Source organism: Eptatretus burgeri, chromosome 3 (genome assembly GCF_056783735.1).
Source record: "Eptatretus burgeri isolate ZD-2024b chromosome 3, Ebu_testis_v1, whole genome shotgun sequence".
In the NCBI taxonomy this organism is placed as follows: Eukaryota; Metazoa; Chordata; class Myxini; order Myxiniformes; family Myxinidae; genus Eptatretus; species Eptatretus burgeri.
The window spans coordinates 30,884,343-30,906,621 of NC_140963.1; the positions used below are offsets into that span (position 1 = coordinate 30,884,343).

At 42.4% G+C, this 22,279-nt stretch overlaps 1 long non-coding RNA gene across 2 annotated transcripts in view; it reads left to right on the top strand.

Annotated features, from left to right (window-relative positions):
- Positions 1-6,448, top strand: part of LOC147029628 (uncharacterized) — a 30,023-nt gene extending 23,575 nt beyond the window's left edge. Inside the window, exons 3-4 of one of the 2 annotated variants that reach the window (XR_015055970.1) lie at positions 3,649-3,697; positions 3,914-6,448. This is a non-coding gene — a long non-coding RNA (uncharacterized LOC147029628). Of the gene's footprint in view, positions 1-3,648 lie in introns of both variants that reach the window. The other variant, XR_015055968.1, reaches the window with a different exon arrangement.
- The last annotated feature ends 15,831 nt before the right edge of the window (positions 6,449-22,279 follow it).

Genomic DNA, 22,279 nt, shown 5'->3' on the forward strand with positions numbered 1-22,279 from the left:
TGTGCCGATACTGTCTTTCGGTGGAGGATTGCCCAGACAACATCATGGAATACAATGACCGGTTTTGAGTCCTTTCTCATGCACCAGATGCCCAAGAGTTTGAGGCACTCAAACATAACGGATTACTTCGCGAAGGAGTAAAGGATCAATCGAGCTTCGTGTTGAAGTCCGATCATGGTTTTATATTGGCTTGTTTTGTACATTACCGCACTCACTTACACATTGGCATTGAGTGGTAATCATCACCACGATGACTGTCATGTAATTTGTCACCATACCATCACCGATGGTATATGAGTTGTCTTACAGTTGTTCATTATCTTTACTTTTGATAAACTGATTCATGAATTCCATCTTTGCTTGATCACTTTCCAACTCACCAATGAACCCCCACCTCTGCCCTGAGGATTGTGTTTTCCTTTTGGTACAATAGCCGGCTCTCACACATACATGTCCAGGCCACGCGCGACTTCATCCTTCAGCCCACAGTCATCATGAATGTTCGCATATGCGTAAGTCGTCATTTCTAAGTCGTCACTTTTTTCTCGGTCCCGATGGTGACGACTTATGCCTAGTCTACTGTATGTATATATGTATATATATATATGTGTGTGTATGTATGTGTATGTATATATATATATATATATATATATATATATATATATATATATATATATATATATATATATATATATATATATATATATATATATATATATATATATATATATATATATATATATATATATATATATATATATATATATATATATATATATATATATGATTAGTTATGGTGGCTAGGATTATATTAATGAGTGACCCCTCCCACACTCTAGCCGAAGAAGCTGCATAAAGCAAGTGTCCGTTGTCTTGTGTGTGGCAGCTTAGCTGCCCGTGTAACTATCATTTCTTGGAAGAGTGACTGTCACTGATGCAGTGCCCCTCCACCAGTACACACTGGTACTCATTTCGCTGACCTCAGAATGATGATGGGCTGAGTCAACCCCCTGGTGTATTAATTCAGCGGCCAACGGGGCTTGAACTCGGGACCCTCGGATCCCAAGCAGCCACCCTAACCACTGAGCCAACACCAGGCTTAAAGCAAGTGTGGGATAAATAAATAACATAATGAAGTTGTGATCACATGGCAAGAAGGTGTTAGTCGTATCCTTTAAAAAAAAATTTTGGCCCCACCCCTGAGGGTGGGGTGAAAAGGTCAATTACCAAAAAATGCAATTGTGGGCACATTTTGAAACATTTAAAATTGAACTTTTACAGTATATGTGACATCAACAATGGGGGATACCTGAAATGTGATAGTTTTTATTTATTTATTTCCTTATTTTTGGGATTTGACCACCGGTTCATTCCCCAGGGTGTGGGGACTTGGGGTCGCAGGGGTCAAAGCTGTATTTATTTGACTCAAAATTTAATGTTTCAGTCTTGGTGGAACCTTTTACCATTTTTGAACTTAACTTTAGGTGGGAAGTGTGGGGATTTGCGATGGTGTGCCATCAACTTCGTCTCAGCCTGAATTGGCTAAGGGGTTGTGTCATCGGCGTTGTCCGTCCAGGCGTCTGTCAACTTTTGGTTTCTGTCAATTTCGAGGAGAACACCTTGTCTGATTAAATCCATTTTTGCAGGGTATGTTGGGGTTGAGTGAGGAAGGTTCCTTTCGAAAATGGGCGCGCTGCGATTTTCAATGTGGCCTCCATGGCAGCCATCTTGAAATTGGTTTCTGTCGATTTAGAGAACGCCTTGTCCGATTAAAGCCGTTTTTGTAGGGTGTGTTGGGGCTGGGTAGAGGAAGGTTCCTTTCGATAATCGGTGCAATCCAATATCCAATATGGCGGCTAGAACAGCCATCTTAAATTTGGTTTCCGGACAATAACTTGAACGGCCTCACACATTTATTTTATTATGGCGAGGTATAATGGGGTTGAGTAGAGGAAGGTTCCTTTCGATAATCGGTGCAATCCGATATCCAATATGGCGGCTAGAACAGCCATCTTAAATTTGGTTTCCGGACAATAACTTGAACGGCTTCACACATTGATTTTATTCTGGCGAGGTATAATGGGGTTGAGTAGAGGAAGGTTCCTTTCCAAAATGGGCATGCTGCGATTTTCAATGTGGCCACCATCTCGAAATTGGTTTGCGTCGAGGGGCTGAGGGGTTCCGCCCGCTTTGCAGAGCTATTTTTTTGTTTTTGTGTACCTTCGGCTGTCACAGCTTTGACCTAATTTCCTTGGTGAAATGTGGAAGATCTGAAATGTCCACACATCAACACTGAAATAGGCTGCTGTTAAATAATCCATGTATTGGTTTTCCTTCGTATGTGAAGAATTCCGTTTATCTGTAACGTAACCTGTGAACTACCTGGTCAATTTGTGTTTTTGTGCATAAGTTGCTGGCCAAACAACCACACTTGAAGAGAGCAAGCAGTGTAACCTGGTGTAAAAGATCCTCTAAGAACATCAGACTGCTTGCTACCTGTGGTCAAGGCAGGAATTTAATTTAGCCATGATGCTGGTGAAGGACACCCTTTAACATCCACCAACTAATGCCGGCAGACTGAGCACCAGGCTTGATCTCCATCCGAGGGACAAGCCCATTGATGCCTCGCCCTTCCTGTGAAACACCAGGATGACAGTTTATAGCTGAGCTGAGATTGGAACCCTGGTAAGACCACTCATAGGTGAACAAAATAACATTAAATTTATTTATTTATTTAATTAGTCCTTTTGTAAGGAGGACTTTTGGCCAGGGCCTGTTGAATTTGGAGAGTTTTGAACCCATTTTATAATGAGTCGTACGAAAACTTGACGCACTTTCTTTTTCCTGGCTCACTGGTACCACGAGCCTCAGACCATGTAGAAACAATTCATGCAAATATTTGATCCAAGTGCATTAGGCCTTTGTGTTGCATGTATTTGCTTCGGATAAATCTGTTTACAGCAAATTAATCACTAGGTTTTTTTTTTTTTGTTGTTGTTTTTTGAGAATGATGAAAATATAATGCAGGAGGGGAAATCAGTTGTAGCAAACTGAGGCCTTTGTAGAACACAATATACAATTTTATATATTTATATATATATATATATATATATATATATATATATATATATATATATATATATATATATATATATATATATATATATATATATATATATATATATATACACACACACACAGTAATTGAGGGGCAGTGTAAATTTCTGGATGCTTGTAATGGTTTTTACCTGATCGCTCATGGCCATATTTTGTGGAGGAGCCCTTGCTGTGAATATCCAATTCATACCTGTTCATATTTAAATATAACACCACGCTGTCATGTATTATCAAAGGCACACCTGTGTATTTGAAATGCATGTTAACTTTGCTGACATGATGCATTTAATTTTGTCCTGACCCCCCCCCCCCCTGCCCATGCCATCTTGCATCCGATCTGAAATATTCTCCACTCTGCATTTTGTCCACTGTTGTTTGAGATCCATTTGCTCTATTCTACCATTGAAGCATCTCAGTTCGTCTCTTCCCCACCCCCAGACCACTTAGCTTTTCAAGCAAACAGAGGCAGATGCCTGTGACGTCAGACTAATGAAGTGTTTTTGTGTCCTTGTTGCTTCTGAAACTCGACAGAAGAGCAAACGGTGGCGACGCGCGCTCCTTCGAATGTGAGAGGATATAAGTGAGTTTGAGTTTTTTATTTACCTGTCATGCGTCTGAGCTTCAAGGACGTGTCTTTTGAACGGTGTGACCCATTTGTAGTAAAGACATTCTGTGCCTGAATGGTGTAGTAAAAAGAAAAACCATTTGATGAAAAGTGGCTATTTTGATGGAAATTGTGCGCGATGCCTTGTTTGCATTATGTCTCATTGGCGTTGGTGTGCTCCTTTCTGCAAAGGTGAACGGCTCTTCAGGAGCGTTTGGCTTTGAGGTAAGAGCACAGTTGTGTCGTCTCGTTAATTTATTTATTTGTATTATTTCAATGTGCCCTCTTGCACCATGTTCTGATCGTTCGTGCACGAACAAGCTTCAGAGATAGGATTATGGACCCGTCGAACTTTTCATTCGTTCTTGCCTTTTAGATTTCATCCGAGAGTTTTTCGGAAGCATATTTGAAAGCGGATTGTTTATACAGCCAAAACCTCTTTGTGCACTCTGCAGCCATTGCTGGAATTTTTGGCATGCTTTGCAAGCTGCCAGCGGGGCTGTCCACCATTCGTCGCTGTGGTTCTTATCGGCATCGACCAATTTCTGCTTAATGCTCCCCATTACCGATGAGCTGCTTACTTCGCTGCTTGGGAGTGACAAACCGGCAAAACTTTTCATTTCGACTAAAGTTGTTGTTGAATTTATTCGTTCTGTGTTTTCGAGGCTGTGGAATGGAAATCGAGGCTGTGGAAGAGCGAGGAGAAAGATGGTATAAATGCAACTCGACAGTGAAGCAGCTGGTTGATGTAAGTGGAGTGGAGTGAACTGGAGCTGCAAGTAAGAGTGTTGGGTTCAAGTAAGGTTAATGGTGGTGTAAAATATTGTGTGTAGGAATGGTCAGGGTGACCTGAGATGGCACACCACTGTTCTGAAGCCCTGGAGGGAAGAGTGGCATTCGATAGCCTCAGGGAGGCAGTTTCACAAACTGGTTAAGAGGAACAAAAGAGCAGAGGTGGTGCAGTCTGTGGATTTTAAGTTTAACCAGGAGGGGATTGCTGGAGGAATGTGCGTCGTGGAAGAGCTATCGAGAATCCGAGCAGAGAAGGCAAGACTGGAAGGAGAGGCAGTTAAATATAAAGGCCACTAACCTGTTTGCACCATGGCAGCAACGGGCCTTGTGCCTTTTCCTTATTGTGGGATCTGCCAGTAATTGTTGAGAGCTTTCGATTATTCAGAAATGAGAGGCATTTGCGAAGTCGGTGCATCACCCCAGACTGTACGATCAGTATTCTATTGAATTATGGACCAATACAGGCCTCGTGCTGTGAGTCGTTCCGATTTGGCAAAAAAACAGAATGATTGAACATCGTGCTCAGTCTGCGGTGGCTTTGGGGATCATCTTTTCTATATGGTCGACAGGGGAGGTTGCGGTTGTTGGTGAGACAGAACCTCTTCCAGTGACTGATCGTGGAAACGGATGGTTGGGTTTGCTCGACTATCCTTCCTGAGCGACAGGGTGAGATATTTGCCAGGATTGAACGACGTGTTGCATTTCTTAGACGAGCATCTAATCAATTCCAGGTCGGCAGAGAGCGAAGCAGCTGTTGTCTCCTTGCCGGTGGGATAGAGTATGACGTACCGTGGAGTTGGCTCGACATAAACGAATACTACAGTTTTTCCAGAGTATTAGCGAAGTCATTTATCTGTACTGCATTACGAACAAGGCTTGGGTTCAAAATCGGAAGAGGAGAGGATTGCATTGATATTTGCAGAACGCTCTTAGAAATACCTATTTACAGTTTTTACAAATACCAAGCGTGGTGCAAATTTATGTTGCCATCATCTGAGTTGGGTGGTACCTGCTGAAAGTGAGTTCCATTTATGACTCAACCTTTTGACTTCTTCTTCTTCTAGGTAAAAAGGTACCTTTTCTCAGTATACATATGCAGACGATAAGGAAAGGCAAACGGACAGCTGGTGTATTGGGGTTAGCCTAATGTGCCACAGATTGGCCATGGGAATTCATCGTCGTGTGCGAACAGGTAAAAGGTCAGCGTGATTTACTGTGTCTTTTGGGGGTTTTTTGCCTCCAAATTATTGCATGGTTTGTATAAATTATTGCGGTTTGTTTTGAGAGGAGCTGGTGCAGCAACTGCGAGTGTAATTTGAGATTCTTCTTGGCATATGGAGCACATTGAGCATCTGCCAAGGATAATTTATGCTAACTTTGTTGCAGCTGTGTTGCCTGTCGTTGCTTCGGTTGTACTAATTTATTTATTTTTCAAATAATCGAGCCTTGGATCTTGCATGGACGTGGCTTAGAGGAGGTATCAAATGGGGTCACGCCATGGAGGCTTGCTTTGCCAGCCCCATCCATCCATTCATCCATCCAATGGGACCATACTCTGTGCAGAGCATTGGTGCTGCCTAAGCAGTCTTTTTTGGCTCTTGCGTACAGTCCGACACAGGATACCAGCAAGCTGGCACTCATTTTGGCAACCTTGGAAGGATGACAGGCAGAGTCAACCCCACCTGGTATTGATTCAACAGCCGAGTGGGATTTGAACTCAGGATCCGTGGTTCTTGAATTTCATTCGGGAGGAAGTTTTGCACTGTCGCTTGGATGCTCCTGCCCGGTGATTGTTGCGTGATGCCAATGCAGCAGCGTGGATGTTTGTGAGCTTAGTGGTAATCGACAAAATGTGCGTTTCCAATGAAGTTGCAAAAGACGCGTGGAACATTTTTTTTTTTATTTTTTTTATTTTATTTTTGTATTATTATTATTATTTTGTTCACGTGGCGTACTCTCGTGTGTGACTTGCATCTGAGTTCAGAATTTGGAAAAGACAAAGGTGCTTTTTTGCTGGCATCTTCTGCCCAGCGTATGCTTCCGTTGTTCTTTACTGACGTGCAAGAAACGTTTTTCTCATCGGAGGATGGAGAGCGATATAAATTTGTGTAAAATTACTTTCCTGCACACTTGCAGTACAAATTGCTTTCTTTCAACATGGTTGCCCAGCAGTTATAAACCAGATAACTGCGATCTCCGAGGGTAGTTCTCCCTCAGCACCCGCGATCCAATGATGGCCGCACTATGTTTGGACCGTCATGACCTTGACTTTCAGCATTTCAGGTGAAATTGTAAATTAAGTAAATGTGTCCCATCTACAATCTATCCATGAAACTAGACATCATCAAAATCAGGGAATTGTTCAGTTGTGATTGAAAAGGTGTTTTTAGTTGGAGGTCACGATTTAAAAACAGTAGGTCAAGTGCACAACTTCAGTGCAGGTACACTGTTGTGATGCAAGAACATGTTGGAAGGCCGAGCGGTCTTTGAGATTCTGCCTTGTCAAAATTTAACAATGACAAATGTTTTTTTTTTTCAGACGGTCATTTGAACTTGACCTTTAACCCGGAGGGGTATGATGTAAATTAAGCTTCAGTGCACCTTGCTCTCGGCCTCTGTTCATTGCACGGCCTGCGAGCCACTGACGGCCCCTGGTGGCCGATAATGCACAAATATGAAAAAAATCCCGTCATGATCCGCCCGCCATAATTGTTATCAAATTGATCCGATGCTTTCGAATGAGTGTTCCAACACGAAGCATTGAAGGAACATCAGGAGATGGCAGTATACAAACAATGATGCTTGTTTGTCCAGTTACCCACAACTAATAAGAGTCCGTGGGGATGGGGCCTAATAGCAGCCATTAAAGTCCTGTAGGTGGTGTGGTAGCTCTCACACCGATGTCTTGTCGGCAAAAGTGACCCCCTTCTCAAAAATAGTGAAGATCACTGCTCTCAGCTATCTCGGGAGGGTAATTTTGTCTGGATTGGACAAACCTTAGTCGAGTTGTTTAAAAAGTAGGTCAAGACCTTAATTAAGTCATGCTCAAATAATTTTCAACCCCGCATCCCTTTTATCCCCATTATTGATGTAAACATTTCAAGCCTGGTGTTGGTTTAGTGGTTAGGGTAGCTGGCTTGAGATTCTAGGGTCCTGAGTTCCAGCCCCGTTGTCCACTGAATTAACATCAGGGGGTTGACTCAGCCTGTCTTCCTTCTGAGGTCGACAAAATGAGTACCAGTGTACTGGTCCCGGTGTATGCCCCGATTTCGAATAGGTTTACCATATCCCTGTGTGTCGTAAGGGGCGACCATGGTTGGCGTCAGGAAGGGTGTCCGACCATAAAACATTGCCTCAAGAAGGGAACCATGATTGCATGGAGCCCGCAAAAAAGCTTACCCTCCCCCAAAAACAAACAAACAAACAAACAAACAAACAAACAAACAAACAGAAAAACCCACCTCGTTCATCATGACCCCCCAAAATAAAAGGATACCATTTTCTTTTTTTCTCTCGAGGTTTGTGCATGAAGCACTGATGTGTTCAAGTGTAAATAACATCATGGAGATGAATATATCATGAATGCATTCATTGTGACCACCGACTTGCGTATGCACTCCGTCGTGCCAGTCGATGGATGGAATCATTCGCTCATCTGTGACGCAAGCCCTCTTCAATTTGATTGCACAATTCCATGACTTTTATGCTCGGCTCCATGAGTTTTGTTTCCTTTCCTTTTGAAGATTTGTCTCTTGAAATGTCCCGTTGGAAATATAATCGCAGGAATTCAAGTCGGGGCTGAGAGCGGGTCGTATCGTCCCACGTTGGTGTCTGTCTGGAAACTTGAAAGAAATGTCACAGTCTTCAAAACCTTAATAGAGAAAGTCAAGGACGACTCTCCCAGTATGAGGAGTTGTCGTGCCCTATCCTGTACAAGAACCATCGCGTGCTGCTGTCTCGATCCTTGTTGCAAAACTCGGTTAACAGGCGTAGTGAGATCCCTGGCCAAATTAACTGTTCCTTCTTTTAATATGAACTTGTCCAATGAATATTGCTTTACTGTATGTTCAAAATTCTTCTGACAAACTTTCCTCCCCTCCCCTCCCCTCCCCAACATTGTCTTTATCTATGATGTGATATGATGTATGCTGCTGCAATATGAATTGAAACACCTCCTGTATTTGACCAATCACATCCTTGCCATCTTACCAATCGATAATCCATTGGCCATGTTGCTAGCACAGGCATGGTGTCGAGGTCTTTCACCGTCACATGATTACACACCAAGACTGTTTGTTTCCTTGTCGTACTCCCCAAAGGACTGTGTACATCATTGGGCAATGACCTGTTCACACAGCATTGGTGGTTTTGTGCGCCATTCAAAATTCCTCAGCTCTGACGGCATTGGCCTCTCAAATTTGTTTTTGATTATGGAGCTAATATGTCGGGGTCCGTTGGAATAGGTTTGGGGGGGGGGGTCAGTTGCGGTTGGGGGTATTCACTCTCGTGAGCAGTTTTCATTTGAACCAATTGAAAAACGTGTAAACATTCTCAAATGAATCACGTTCTAGTAACCCAGTATCTCCTTTGTCAACATTTTTAACTGTCCCAATTATTCCCACCTTGTGGGGATGGGTTTGGAGAGAGGGGTTGTGGTGGAGGGCGTGGGAACGGTTCCATCCTGTCAACATCTTTCTGGAACCAGCTTACTCAACCTGATGTTCGACTGGGGAAGGAAATTTGTGATTTGTTCAGGGTGCCGTTGATAATCGCCTACTCGTTGTGAAAGGCACTACGAGATCTTTAGCGACCACCGATAACCAGTGCAGAGAGACGGATCCTCGAGCTTGACTTCCTTCTGAGGGACGCCGTGCACATCAATGCACGTGAAACACCAGGAAGACAGTTTACAGCTCTGTTGTTGAGATTCGAACCAAAGGCGAGTGCGCTCACCACCTAGCTGCCCTGCCATCCGTTGTTTGCAACGCAAGTATATGTTGTGGTTTCTGAAGGGACCACTTATTATTTCTTCAGTGCTCTGCTTTCACTATTTTCCCATATACTGATTCCGTTCCTGTGGGGGCATCGTTCCTGTGGTGGCATGAAGTCGTGATGTTCGTGCTGGTCTCTTGGTCGAACATTTCCTGAGTTCAGTTGAAAAACAAAAACGTACAAATGAACCAACTTTGTGATGCATATTGGTCATAAACTGGGGAGACTTTCTCGAGTCGAGACCCAAATGGTGACTACGCTTCTTCGGTTGTGCTTGTATCCATCTTTCAATCCAGTGTTGGAGTGGACATACTGCATTCTGCTTTCATGGCTTTGTTTGCAAGTATCCTTCATATGTTGGATCATATTAAACAGCATGAAAATGTCCCAGGCAAGAGTTTTGAGATTATTATTATTTTTATATTTTTATTATTATTTTGTGCAGTTGCCTTTTGCTTCAATATGGCAGGGCCTCCTGCATGGCAATAAAATTTTCAGAGCGTTGCTTTGGTCGTGGGAACACTTTCGTCCATTTGCTTTCTCACATATGGATGTCGCGACAAGAATCAAAGGCAACAAGGAACTTTTCCTTATTCGGTTCGTGAAAGCGTTTTGCTAGTTTGTTTAAGGGCCAGACTTTGATCGTTCTGGAAAGCAATTCTGCTTCCTTGGTAATATGGAAAGGCCTTCCCATGCCATGGGACATTGATGGCAAGAGGTCTTGCGTGTTCTAAAATGCCTACGAAAGATTAACTAGCAATGTGTTCGGTGCATTTGACATTGTTGCAGTGTTGACATTCTGAATTTTGTCCTCCACGACTCCTGAGTTGACTCGTGAAAGGGGAGGGTTGTTGTCGTCATAGTGTCTTTTTGGTTATCCTCTGTTGGAATGTGTCAATATATTTGTGAAAAATCCACATTGCAGGTTGTCTCTGCCTGTTGCTCATTGAAATGTGAATTTATATTTTAAGATTTTGTTTATCAAACTGGTAGCTAATAATTGTGGTTTTTTATATGAAACTTTTCCTAAATTGTGAAGAGGCACTTTATTCATTTTTTTAAATTTTATTTTATTTTAATTTTTTATTACCTCCACCACTGAAGATGGATAGAGGTTATTATTTCATTTACGTTTGTCTGTCTGACTTCTAGCAGGATATCTCAAAAAGTTGTGAACGGATTCAGACAAAACTTGGTGGATAAGTTAGGTTAGGTGACCAGAACAAGCCAATTCGATTTTGGTTCAGGTCCGGATCCAAATTTGGCTTATTGGTTGGATACAAAACGTAAACTGTTCAACCTGGCAGAGGTACGTGCTCTACCGAGTGACGTTCTCATTTTATATATTTTCCACTTGGAAGATGTACGAAAAGGATTTGGATATGAAGCAAAATTTGCAGCATTTTGTTAACAGTTTTATTTCTGGATTGACAGGTTGCTGACCCTTCAGCTGTATCGTTGGAGCTTTCTCGTTCAAGCCTAGTCTTGGAATGCCTTTTTAAAATCTATTTTTTGTTGTTGTGCTTCACATTCCAAAGTGCTGCAGGCTACGTTTGGTCCGATGGGAAAATGCAGGTCATATTGTACAGCTCATTTTATATCCAAGGTACAGATTGAAGGTTTTCCTGTGTCATTGATTGTCTTCAATAGCGCATGTTACAATGGTTTTTGGAGGTCACTTGTTTTATACTCTGCTTTTATATTTTCACTTGCTTCACAATTTTTTTTTTGTATGTCTTTTTACTCATTTTGTTGTTGAGTGGTACATTCTCAGAACAATCGGTGGTGGTTATTCGATCTAATCAGTTTCTTTCAACATACATATATATATATATATATATATATATATATATATATATATATATATATATATATATATATATATATATATATATATATATATATATATATATATATATATATATATATATATATATATATATGTTGCGAATTCGCGCCCGCCGGCGTGCGGACTGCCGCGTCGCCCACCGGATGGACAATTCAGTCGTGACCCTCTCGGAACAACGCCGGGAGCGAGTCACGGGTGGGGATTTAACCCCACCACGACCGTGCCAATTGCCCACCCGCGCAAGATAGGGTTTCTCGCCAAATTCGATCTACCCAAGTACCTGCGCGGATGGTCGACTGGGCGATCGTACCATGCCACAGGCCGACTCCGGACACAATCCGCTTAAGCGGTCCGTTTCGTGCTACAGTGATAACCGAGCGGTGTTATCGTTGGCCTCGACGGTTCCGATTAATTACCGGGCGTATTAAGCCCACTATGAACCCTTTACGTGAAGCAGGATGGAGGGTCAATAAAAGAGGAAAAGAGAGAAGCAGAGTGGGCACAGTTCAACAAGCAAGCATTTTATTCACATGCACACACAGACAAGCACGTAAAGCACGTATTTACAGCAATACACAATCAAAATGCACATATAGTAACCAGAACAATAAAAGCAACGATGCAGAGCTACACCCAAATACGCGTACACACGGCAACACTTAAACGGTTCGTCTTTAGCCAGACTGGCGCCACCCACGGACATTCACACCAAAACCCAAAAGAAAAGAAAGAAAGAAAGTCGCGACTTCCCTTTTGTCTCTGGTGAGTCCCTCTCCCACGACCGTCAGCGTGGTCGCACCTGGCCCCGACCTCTCTCCGGCACTCCCTGTCCGGACGCACAGGTCCACCTCGCAACGGGCGCTGCCGCGTCTCCCGTCCATGCCTTTGTGACAGGCCCGCTCGCCAAGGCGCAGGACCTCTCTCTGATGACCAACCAACCAAACCACCAGCCAAGATGAAGAGGAAGAAGAAGCGTGAGAGGGAGCCTTTTAGGAAATCTTTTTGGGAGCCTCTCGGGGAGCTTTTTTGCGCCTGCCCGTGTCCGTCTTTTATTGCGCGGGACTCCGCCCTTCCGCCCCGCCCCGTTTTCGGCCCCGCCTCCCTTCGAGCTTCTTGGAGAAGCTTCCCGAAGGGGGCGTGCCCTCACGCTTTCCCTCCACCCCGCTCTGTCCGGGGGCTGAGGGAGTTAGTTTTTTGGCTAGGAGCCAGGGAATTATTCCCCCAAAAAGAGGCCCCACCTTCACATGACCTCTGACCTTTGACCTACATCGCCCCTCCTCCCACTCCAAGCGCGGGGAAGTCGACGGAAGAAACAGGCGGGAAAAGCCCACCGCGCGTCCTTGTTGGTTTTTGTTTGCTCCTCCGCGGAGATCGTAACCGCACTGAGCCTGTTGAATGGCAAGTGGCGAAGATGTGGTAGCGTAGATGGTGGAGGTGCCGTGGTTGCAGTGTGGTTGGTGCTGTGATGGGGATGGCGTGGTTGTTGAAATGTTGTGTTTGAAATAAAAGATAGAAAAAGAAAAACGACTGACTCAAAGCGTCGCAGCCCGGATGAATCGCATAAATTCTCTCGACAACGGGTTAGGGCTAACTACACATGCACCTATCAAGATATCTCGCCTACCTGCCCTTTATGGTGCAATGCGAATTTCCACAGCCGTAACAATATATATATATATATATATATATATATATATATATATATATATATATATATATATATATATATATATATATATATATATATATATATAATATTCCTGCCACAAACTGTCATTTGACTGCGGCACATGAGCTTGTATGTCCTGCAGTCGGCCATTGATTACTTCTTCCGGTGTCATTGCATGCTTTGTGTGGTATGCTGCTTTGTCATGCACTCCAAGCCTGATGTAGTTTCCAAACACCAAGACCATTTTAATGCCACGCAAGAGCTGCCTCTTTCTTTATTGCTGCACAGCCAGAATTGGCAGGAAGGCCTTGGTCTTTTGCTGATAATTTTAAGGGGAGTTTTGAGTGTTCCTTGACAGAGTGCCTTCATGGCCACCATGTTCACGTCCCATGATTGCTGTGCCCTTTCTTGGGTTCGATGATGGCGAATAGTTTGGAAACTCGCAATTTATTCCGTTTGTGTCGAGCGTTCCCTGTGTTGGTGTGGGCAGTGATTTCATTTTTATTTACCTATTTTTATTTTTTTGTCGGTCAAGCTTTGTAATCGAGGTTCAATACAGTTGCTTGGGGGTGCACATACAACACCCGCTTGATATTGACCGATAACTTGATCGGAGCACGTTCTCTTCCTCCTTTGTCCTGCCAGTCATTGTTCAATCACATTGACTCTGCCCAAAGGTATTTGCAGTAATCATCATCATCAACATCATAATAATAATAATAATCCATTTTCCGCACATGCATTTCCAGATGAAATTGCCCATTGTGTGAAGTTGCTTTCATTCCCGTAATTTTTACAGCGGCGTTGTGCTGCGTTTTCCTCAGGCCAACTGTCATGCAAGCTGTTGACGAATAGGGCATCACTGCCTATTATTTATACACTAAGCAGCACCAACTGTTACTTTTTTTTTTTTTTTTTTTTTTTTTTTTTTTTTTCCTTTTCTTTTCTTCTCTCTTTCTTTTGTTAAAGCGGTTGAAATATTGATGGCACATTTCTGGAAGTGAGTAGACTAATGTTCTGTTGGCTGGTTCCGCTCATTATGCTTTACAGCTGGAGTTTTCATTCAGTTTGTGTTCCTGTTTGTATTTATTTATTTTTGCTTGAGGCCATCTTGTCAGGTTGGAGCTTATTTTGGCACCAGGGTTACATTTGTGATTAATTTTCCTCCATTGTCTCACCGAAACCATCCTGATGTTTCTGGAAAATGTAGGAATAGGATTGAATGCAGTTCTTGATGTGAATGAACCGTTTCCTGGAGTACAATGGCCTCGATTTAGATTGCGTGGAACAGAAATGGACCATGTTGATGGAGGCCTTCATCCTGCAGTGGACGAAATAGACCGATCGAGTCGAGCATCTCTTGAGACTTGTCTGTACGTGTATCGGTGATGGTGGTGGTTTTTAGTTTATTTCTTTTTAAAACAACTTTTGAAAGTGTTATTTGTGCAGAATATTGATTACATGAGGACGTGTGCATAACAAATACCATTTGAACTCTTTGGTTGTCTCGTCTCTTGTACAGTCGCTGCAGGTAAAGCATTTTGCCAATGGTGGATGTTTTTTTATTTATTTTATTTTGCACTGATTTTAGATGCATGAAGATGTCCCTGCAAAGGGTTTGAATGTTACTGATCATTAGGAAGTCCTCCCCCTCACCCCCTCCCCTCCCTACCTCCCATTGGGATGGACCCTTGAGGCCTGGCCTTATTCTGGTGATTGTTGGTACTGTGGTGATCATGTTAATTTCTATCTAATGAGCAATGTTCCATTTATTTTGCTCACTTGCTCACTTGTTCACTGAAAGATCTCTCAGCATTTGCTTTCTCTTGCATTTCCATTTTCTTCACGGGAGAGCTCGGAGGTAGCAAGCATACTTGTTGTTTTGAGCTTTTTGTCCTGGGTTTGATGGACCTGATTGGTCATTTGATGACTGGCCAGACTCTCATCCTCAAGCTTCACAGGCAGCACGTTGCATCAGAGAATTTGCCTCCTTTTGGAGTTTTACGTGAGGCGTCTCATCTGCCCGCATCTGCTGATGGATTCAAAAGATCATCTTTCCTTTTCATTTTAAAATTATTATTTTCTCCTAAAATAGGCCATTGTATACCGGTACCTGAGTGACATTATTAGTTGCTCCCCTAACCTTTTACATGTTGCGACAGAGCGGTGACCTTTCAGGGTTGGTGCTCGTCCACACACACTGCTTCACGAAAGCCAGGTTTTGATCAGATCAAGGTCACGAATGAGGATGACTGTGATGATTATGCCGATGACATCCACCAAGCTCAGCCTTGGGCTCTTATTGATTGATTTCCTCCACTTTTCTGCTGAATGGTCCAATTGAATTTAATCGGTTGTATGTCTGGGTTCAAGTTTGTTTTTGATTCTCATTGATTTAAGGTGAAAGCGATGAGAGCGGAGTTGTACCTGTTGGTATTGTAAATTGTAGTCACGAGTCTGTTACATTTAGCTTTGCTCATTTGTGGTTTCTTGAAAAGCAGAAATTTTGCCCCCCCCCCACCTTCCTCTAACCTGATGTCCCATGCTCTACCATTTTTTTTTTTCAAGTTAGTTTTTTTACTTACGAAATCGAAAGATTTCGTCAGTATATTGATGACTTCCGTAATCTGTTTGTGTGTTTGTGTTTGTACGGAACGATAACTCGAACGGAAGAAGCTACCAATGTCAAATTACACCATGTGATTCAGGAGGGTGATGGTGAGTGCTGATTAGATTTTGGTCAAAATCGGTCAAAGGTCAAAAATTCAGTTTTTTTTTTTTATGGTTTGGTACAGAATAATCATCGAAACTTCTGGTTTGTGTCGCTACTTCTCTTGAGACAGCTTTTATTAGACAAGGTCAGAGGTCAAGTTGACTATTTCGTAAGTACCAGTCTATGACTGCTTGTTTTTATAATTAATGAGCCTGAGCAAAGTTAGTTGGCTCCGCGTGGTTTAAATTCCTGCTACGTGAAACGCTGCAACCCATGCCTGCAGAAAACGGATTAAAGAAAAAAAAAAAATGTATCTTTTTGGAATGTTGGCCACATTTTCCATCCAATCATGCATCTTTTACCATTGCACACATTTTTATTTCACGAACTTGGTTGTGGGATGGCTTTGAAGGCCAAAAATTACAAGTTGATCAGTTTTTCCATATTGTTGGGAAAGGAGGTGCACAGAGCACGCCACACAAGTACATCGACACTTGCCAATAGAGATGGTTCGAGGCCAAATATTCTGAGCCTGAACCGGGAAAAGGTAGGAATCCCAAATCTATTTCCTGGGAAGAAATGCGAGCTTCGGCTCTTTGTTTGAAAGCTTTTCTCATCTCTAAGTCGAGCGAATTATGCTTGAACCATCTCTAATCTCCATCGTACGTGCCGTGTCAGCGGTGTGTGGCGGAATTGCTGCTGGTGTGACACAATTGACAACATGGAAGGTAATGAGCACTAAAATATCCTGAACTTCGTGTTGACCGGAACTTTGAGATTGTCCTTTTTCATCTCGCTCGCGCAAGGGCCTCTGCTGACATTCCACTACTTGGTCAAGGATGGTTGTGGACGCCTATAACCTGTTATCAAAATTTTTTTTTAATAACCAGGACTATCAAGGCCCATAAAAGTATGTGTTGAAGATGGAGGACGTTGGTGTTCTGTTGCATGGATTACAAGACTGGAGAAACATGGACAAACGGTCACGCAGTAAATGGGACTTGGACCTGGCTTCCCACTGTGCACTACTTGTGTAATAGTTGAACTCGTCACAGTGAGCTGTTGCCTGATTGCGATGCAAAGTGTTCAGCATTAATTGATTTTAAAGTCTCCATAACATTTGCATCCTGTCTGGTCCTTCTCCATCAGCTCTTATAATGCAGCTCCTTCTTTGCTGTCCATTGTTGTATTGCATGCGGAATTTTTCTTCCAATCCCTCGGATTCGATGTCGGCAAATTTTCCCCTCGTCAAATGCTCCCGTTGGAATTCTGCGTTTCTGCAAAATTGTCCCAATTAGTGAAAAAAGTCATTTGATATCACTAATGTTTATCTTATCCTCACACGCAAGATTGTCTTGTCCTCACATGGCACATTCGGTACTGTACTTTGGGCAATTTCTCGTGCACTCGCAGAGCCTGTGCTTTGATATCCCTTATAACCCTCTCCTTGTGTGATGTTTAACTCTGCTCTTGCCTGCCACTCAGCACATTTCTCTGATTTCCTGATCTCCAATGCCTGGTAGTTTTGTGTATTTTTATTTATTTATTTTTTTTAATCTTGCAAATGACTTTCACCACTATGTCATTAATTTGTATTATTCCAAGATGTTTACATTCCATTTGCTTCCATCGTCTGGGCTTCTTTTGAGTTGTAGCTGAAAGTAAATTTTGTTTTTTTCTTGTTTGTTATGCAGCTGTGGCTGCTGGAAGCGTGGCTGTGCCGCTGATGCAGTGCTCCTGTTACCAGGAAGCTAGCACTCATTTTTGAATGGCCGAGTCAACCCACCTGGTGTTATTTCAACGACCCAACAGGGACTAAAACTCAAAACCCGAAGATCTTAAGTCGGCCACCTTAACCGTTCAGCCAACACCAGGCTTTACGTTTGAATTTAAATGTTGCAAACATGCTGCAGAAAACTAATTTAGCAGCACTACCCTTTGCTTTTTTTATTTATTTTTTCTGCCGCTTAGCAGCATCGAGCCTGCCGAATCCAAAGTTACTTCCAAGTCGTCCATCTATTCCGTTCAACCCGGTCGAAAGTAGACTTTTGTCGAAGCTCTTGCCATTCCAGCTGATGTCGTGCGTTCTGGTGTGTGGTGCATCCTGCCAAACGATCACATGATTGTTGTTGATCTCGAGCCCCCCCGACCCCCCCATCCTATCGCGTTCCATTCCACGTCATCACTCATCCTCGGCACGTATATCCACAAAGTGTTGCATACGTTGTACGCTCTTACAAGCACACATGAAACTTCGGTACAAAGATAAGTTTATTCGTTCTGGTGAATATATTCAGATCCAGTGCTCATCTTTTTGATTGAATCAAGATGCTTCAAATTTAACAAATCGATACAATTGTCGTTGGAAATGCTGTATTTTGTTTCTCGGCTCAGACGAAGACAATTGTGAAGGATGCTTATTATTTAACTGTCATCAGCTTTTTTGTTGGGGCGGGGGGAATGAGTGGCATTTGTTTTTAACGAGTGGTAAACTTGTTTGAAAACTTGCATCTTCTTGAGTGTTTGCTTCATTTCAACATTTGAGCTCCACTGAAATTGATGGGACGATGAGATACTCAATTGACACAGTTCTTCCTCCACCTGTCCGCTTTGCGTGACGTACGGGGTTTTTGCTAGTTCTGAGTTTGGATATGGCTGTTTGTGAGATTGAGTTTCTGGATCCCACACCACATTCCAGGATGCATTGAATGGTTAAGAGTTTGGTCAGTTGTTGAGACAAAAGCACACGGTCTGCTATTCGTCTTCTTCAGACATCTTGACTTGCGGGGGTAAATCCAATGACCAACACTTTGTGAAACTTAAGTAAATTGGTGGTATCGAGCTGAAAATTTTTTTTCACCTTCGTCACCTTCATGCAAGCTTTAATTGCCCCACCTGCTGTTTCCACCCTCTCCTGCTTCAGTTCCCCAGGTAAACACGTTTGTGCGAAACTTTGCTGTAAAGTTCTGACGTTGTTGTTGTGTCTGTGTGTGTAATATATATATATATATATATATATATATATATATATATATATATATATATATATATATATATATATATATATATATATATATATATATATATATATATATCTATCGTATCATTCCCAACAATGTCCAAGTTATTCACCCATTTTTCACTCTTCATTCATTCTCGTTTCCCACGTTTGGAACACCCTTCCTGATTCAACTCCATCATTCCTCTTCCCCACAGACTTTCAGCGTTTTCACTCACCGGGACCTCGTGTGATATTGTGTGCACCTCCGGGTAATCTTTCATTAGTTCCTTTCGACTTCAGTTTTCTTTGTCAGTTTATCCATAAAACCGACTTTTGTCTTTCACTCGACGAATAATCTAGATCTTCTTCTTCTTCTTCTTCTTCTTTCGGCTGCTCCCGTTAGGGGTCGCCACAGTGGATCATCCGCATAATGACTTGGCACAGGTTTTACGCCGGATGCCCTTCCTGACGCAACCCTGGTCACCTCTTACGACACCGATATGGTACACCTGTTTTAACCGGGGCATACACTGGGCCCAGTACACTGGTACTCGCTTTGCTGACATCGGAAGGATGACAGGCTGTCAACCTCCTGGTGTGTATTAATTCAAGTGGCCAACGGGGCTTGAACTCAGGACCTCTTGGATCCCAAGCCGCTACCCTAACCACTACGCCAACACCGGGCTTTTGACGAATAACTTAGAAATTCCGTTTAATAATAGATTTAGGATCCATTGTTTGGTGTTCTACCACGTGTCTTTCTGGCGATCGATCTATCTCCAAGTTCTTGCCTATCAAAATTTATTCCATTGCTCCAGACGATGTGCTGTCCATCACACACTGTTCCACAGTGGACTCACCAAGCCTGGTGTTGCCTTATTGGTTCGGGTGACTGGCTTGGGATCCTATGGTCCTGAGTTTGAGCCCCGTTGGCTGCTGAATTAACGCCAGGTGGGGTCGACTCAGCCTGTCATCCTTCCGAGGTTGGCGAAATATGTACCAGTGTACTGGTGGAGGGGCACAGCATCAGCGGCACAGCCACGCTCCAGGAAATGATGGCAACAACCAAAGCAAACGTACACAAGAACAGAGCGGATTCACTTGTCTCCATCGGACTCGCTTACCCATGAGGCGACAGCACCATGTTGTTTGCTCGCTGGGAGTAAAATGTACGGTACTTCCCAATTTCTCATCTGACATCTGAGGTCCAACCAAACCTTCTGCTTCACTGCACAGTTTCCCCACCACTTTTGTGGGATGATTATTTTCGTCATTCTTGCCAGATGAAAGCAGGTCCACGACTAACTCGTGCCGACGCCATCCTTTCTCATAATTTTGACAATTATTTTTTTAGCCAGTTGTTTTGCTCTAAGATTGTTGGTTTCAAGGTGTCCGTTTTGGGTTATTTCGGCCAAATTCTGGAACATCTTGCATCAGTGGTTTAGCTTTGTGTTGTTTATTATTTATTATTGGAGAATCCCCTTGGTTTATAACTTAATATTTGTAGCTATTCGTCGGCACACCTGAGATTCCCATCGTGCCTCCAGTAAGGAATGATTTACGGATGGACGGGGAACGTTGAGGTTAAAGGTTGTTCTGTGCTGTTCCCGGTTTCGCCACACCCTGCCATTGCACCATGTTTGAAGGCTTGGCTATAAACACATCCTGATTCCCTATTGTTTTTTTGTATCCTATTTTTAGCATGTGCAATACCAAAAGGGTGTAGAGTGAGACAGGGCTTTGTGCAGGGTTCGCTGTGTACAAGTATTGTTCTCGTCGCACTCTTCACTTCCACCCTCTTCCCCTGTACACGTTGTCAAAGTTTGCTTAATTTGTTTTAAACTCAACATGGGAAAACGACTTTTGCATTAGCAGTCATCGAGTTGTTTATATTTAATGCGCAATTTTTTTTTTTTTTTTAATGTTTGTTGCAATGCATTTAGAATTTATCGCTAAGCACTTAAATCGATAATTAGCATCACCTACAATGTTGGTACTTGCTTTTGCTCATTATCCGAGGTGATACAGATGTTCAAAATCTCACAAGAGAGAAGGTCTTTGGGTCAGATTAGCGATAATGCGATTCATATTTTGTACAAGTGTTGTATGAATCAATTACGTGGGTGTAAATATGACTATGCCAAATGTAATGTTGGTGCAACTTGCATGGCAACGATTGACAAACTGCTTCGCTTCAAAACTGGTATTATACTGGTTTTTGCCGTCGAGGTCCTAGTTGTTGCTATTCTTGTGGATCATTACGTATGAAGGAGGTGCCAGCAGGACATTGTGAGCGTTGGTAACAGCCTGGTGGCAGACCGAAGTATGAGCAATCCTTCTTCTCAAACAAAGGCTTTCATTCAGTGGTTGTCATGGTGACTGCTGCTGTTATCCAAGCCTATCAATGCTGTTGCTGCTTTTTTATTACTTTGTATTTTGTTTGTGGGGTGCTCTCAAGTAATAGCACTTCCTTTACACGTGACACTGGTCCTCAACCATGCTCAGGCTGATGTCAATGTGCTATCAGTTGTTGACATTTCAGTCCCAAGTCTACTCCTCGCCATATATGCCTTTTTATTTTTTTTCATCGCTGCGTCATAAGGGGAGAGTTGTGTTCATTATTAGTCGACCTATGCGTCACCATCGAGGTATGTGTTGTTTTTTTGGTTTCTTTAACTATTTAATTCATATACAGGAGGCTGCAAAAGTAGGTATACAGTTATGAAAATATATACATATATCCTTGCTGTGTACCTTCTTTTGCAGCCCCCTGTGTATATCTATTTTTTATAGCTATGCATTTTGGTGCAGTGCTTGTACCTTTAAAAACAATAAAAAAAAAATTGTTGACACAACAGGTAAATGACTGATTAGCTGCGTTAGCATTTATCTAATAAAATAACAATGATTGTTAAACCTTTTGGGGGCTGTCAGTCTGAGCGTCCTTCTACTCGAAGTTGACGGACAGATTTCTTTCATATTTGGCATATTTATGCAATAAAATATGGGCACGAGGCAACTCCAATGATTTTGGGATTGAGCCAAAAGTCATGGGACATTGTTATTTATTTTAATTTTATTATCATTATTTTGGCCATTTTTAATCCTTGGAAGAGAATAATACATGATTGGATATGCTTTTGGGAACATTTATTTATATAGACCAAATACCATCTTCACTATCGGCACACAATTTTGAACAATCTACTTTATCATCACCGTGACAGACATGTATCCCTGAATTACTTATTCACATACCTTTTACTATTCTACAACCTCCATACCATCTTGAGTTGGTTATTGGTTTAAACACTTTTTAATACCATCTGCACTACGAACATACCAGCACCTTTCTTTCTTTTTTTTTATTTATTAACAGCCACAATTATTCCCATGTTCTTGGGTTGACTGCAGGAAGTTCTTTGGCTCGAATTTTTCACAAACCGCTGACCATGCCTGATGCTTGACTAAGATACACAACCTTGGATTATCTATTTTTTTTTTTTTTTTTACACTTTCCCATCACTGCTGCATATATATAT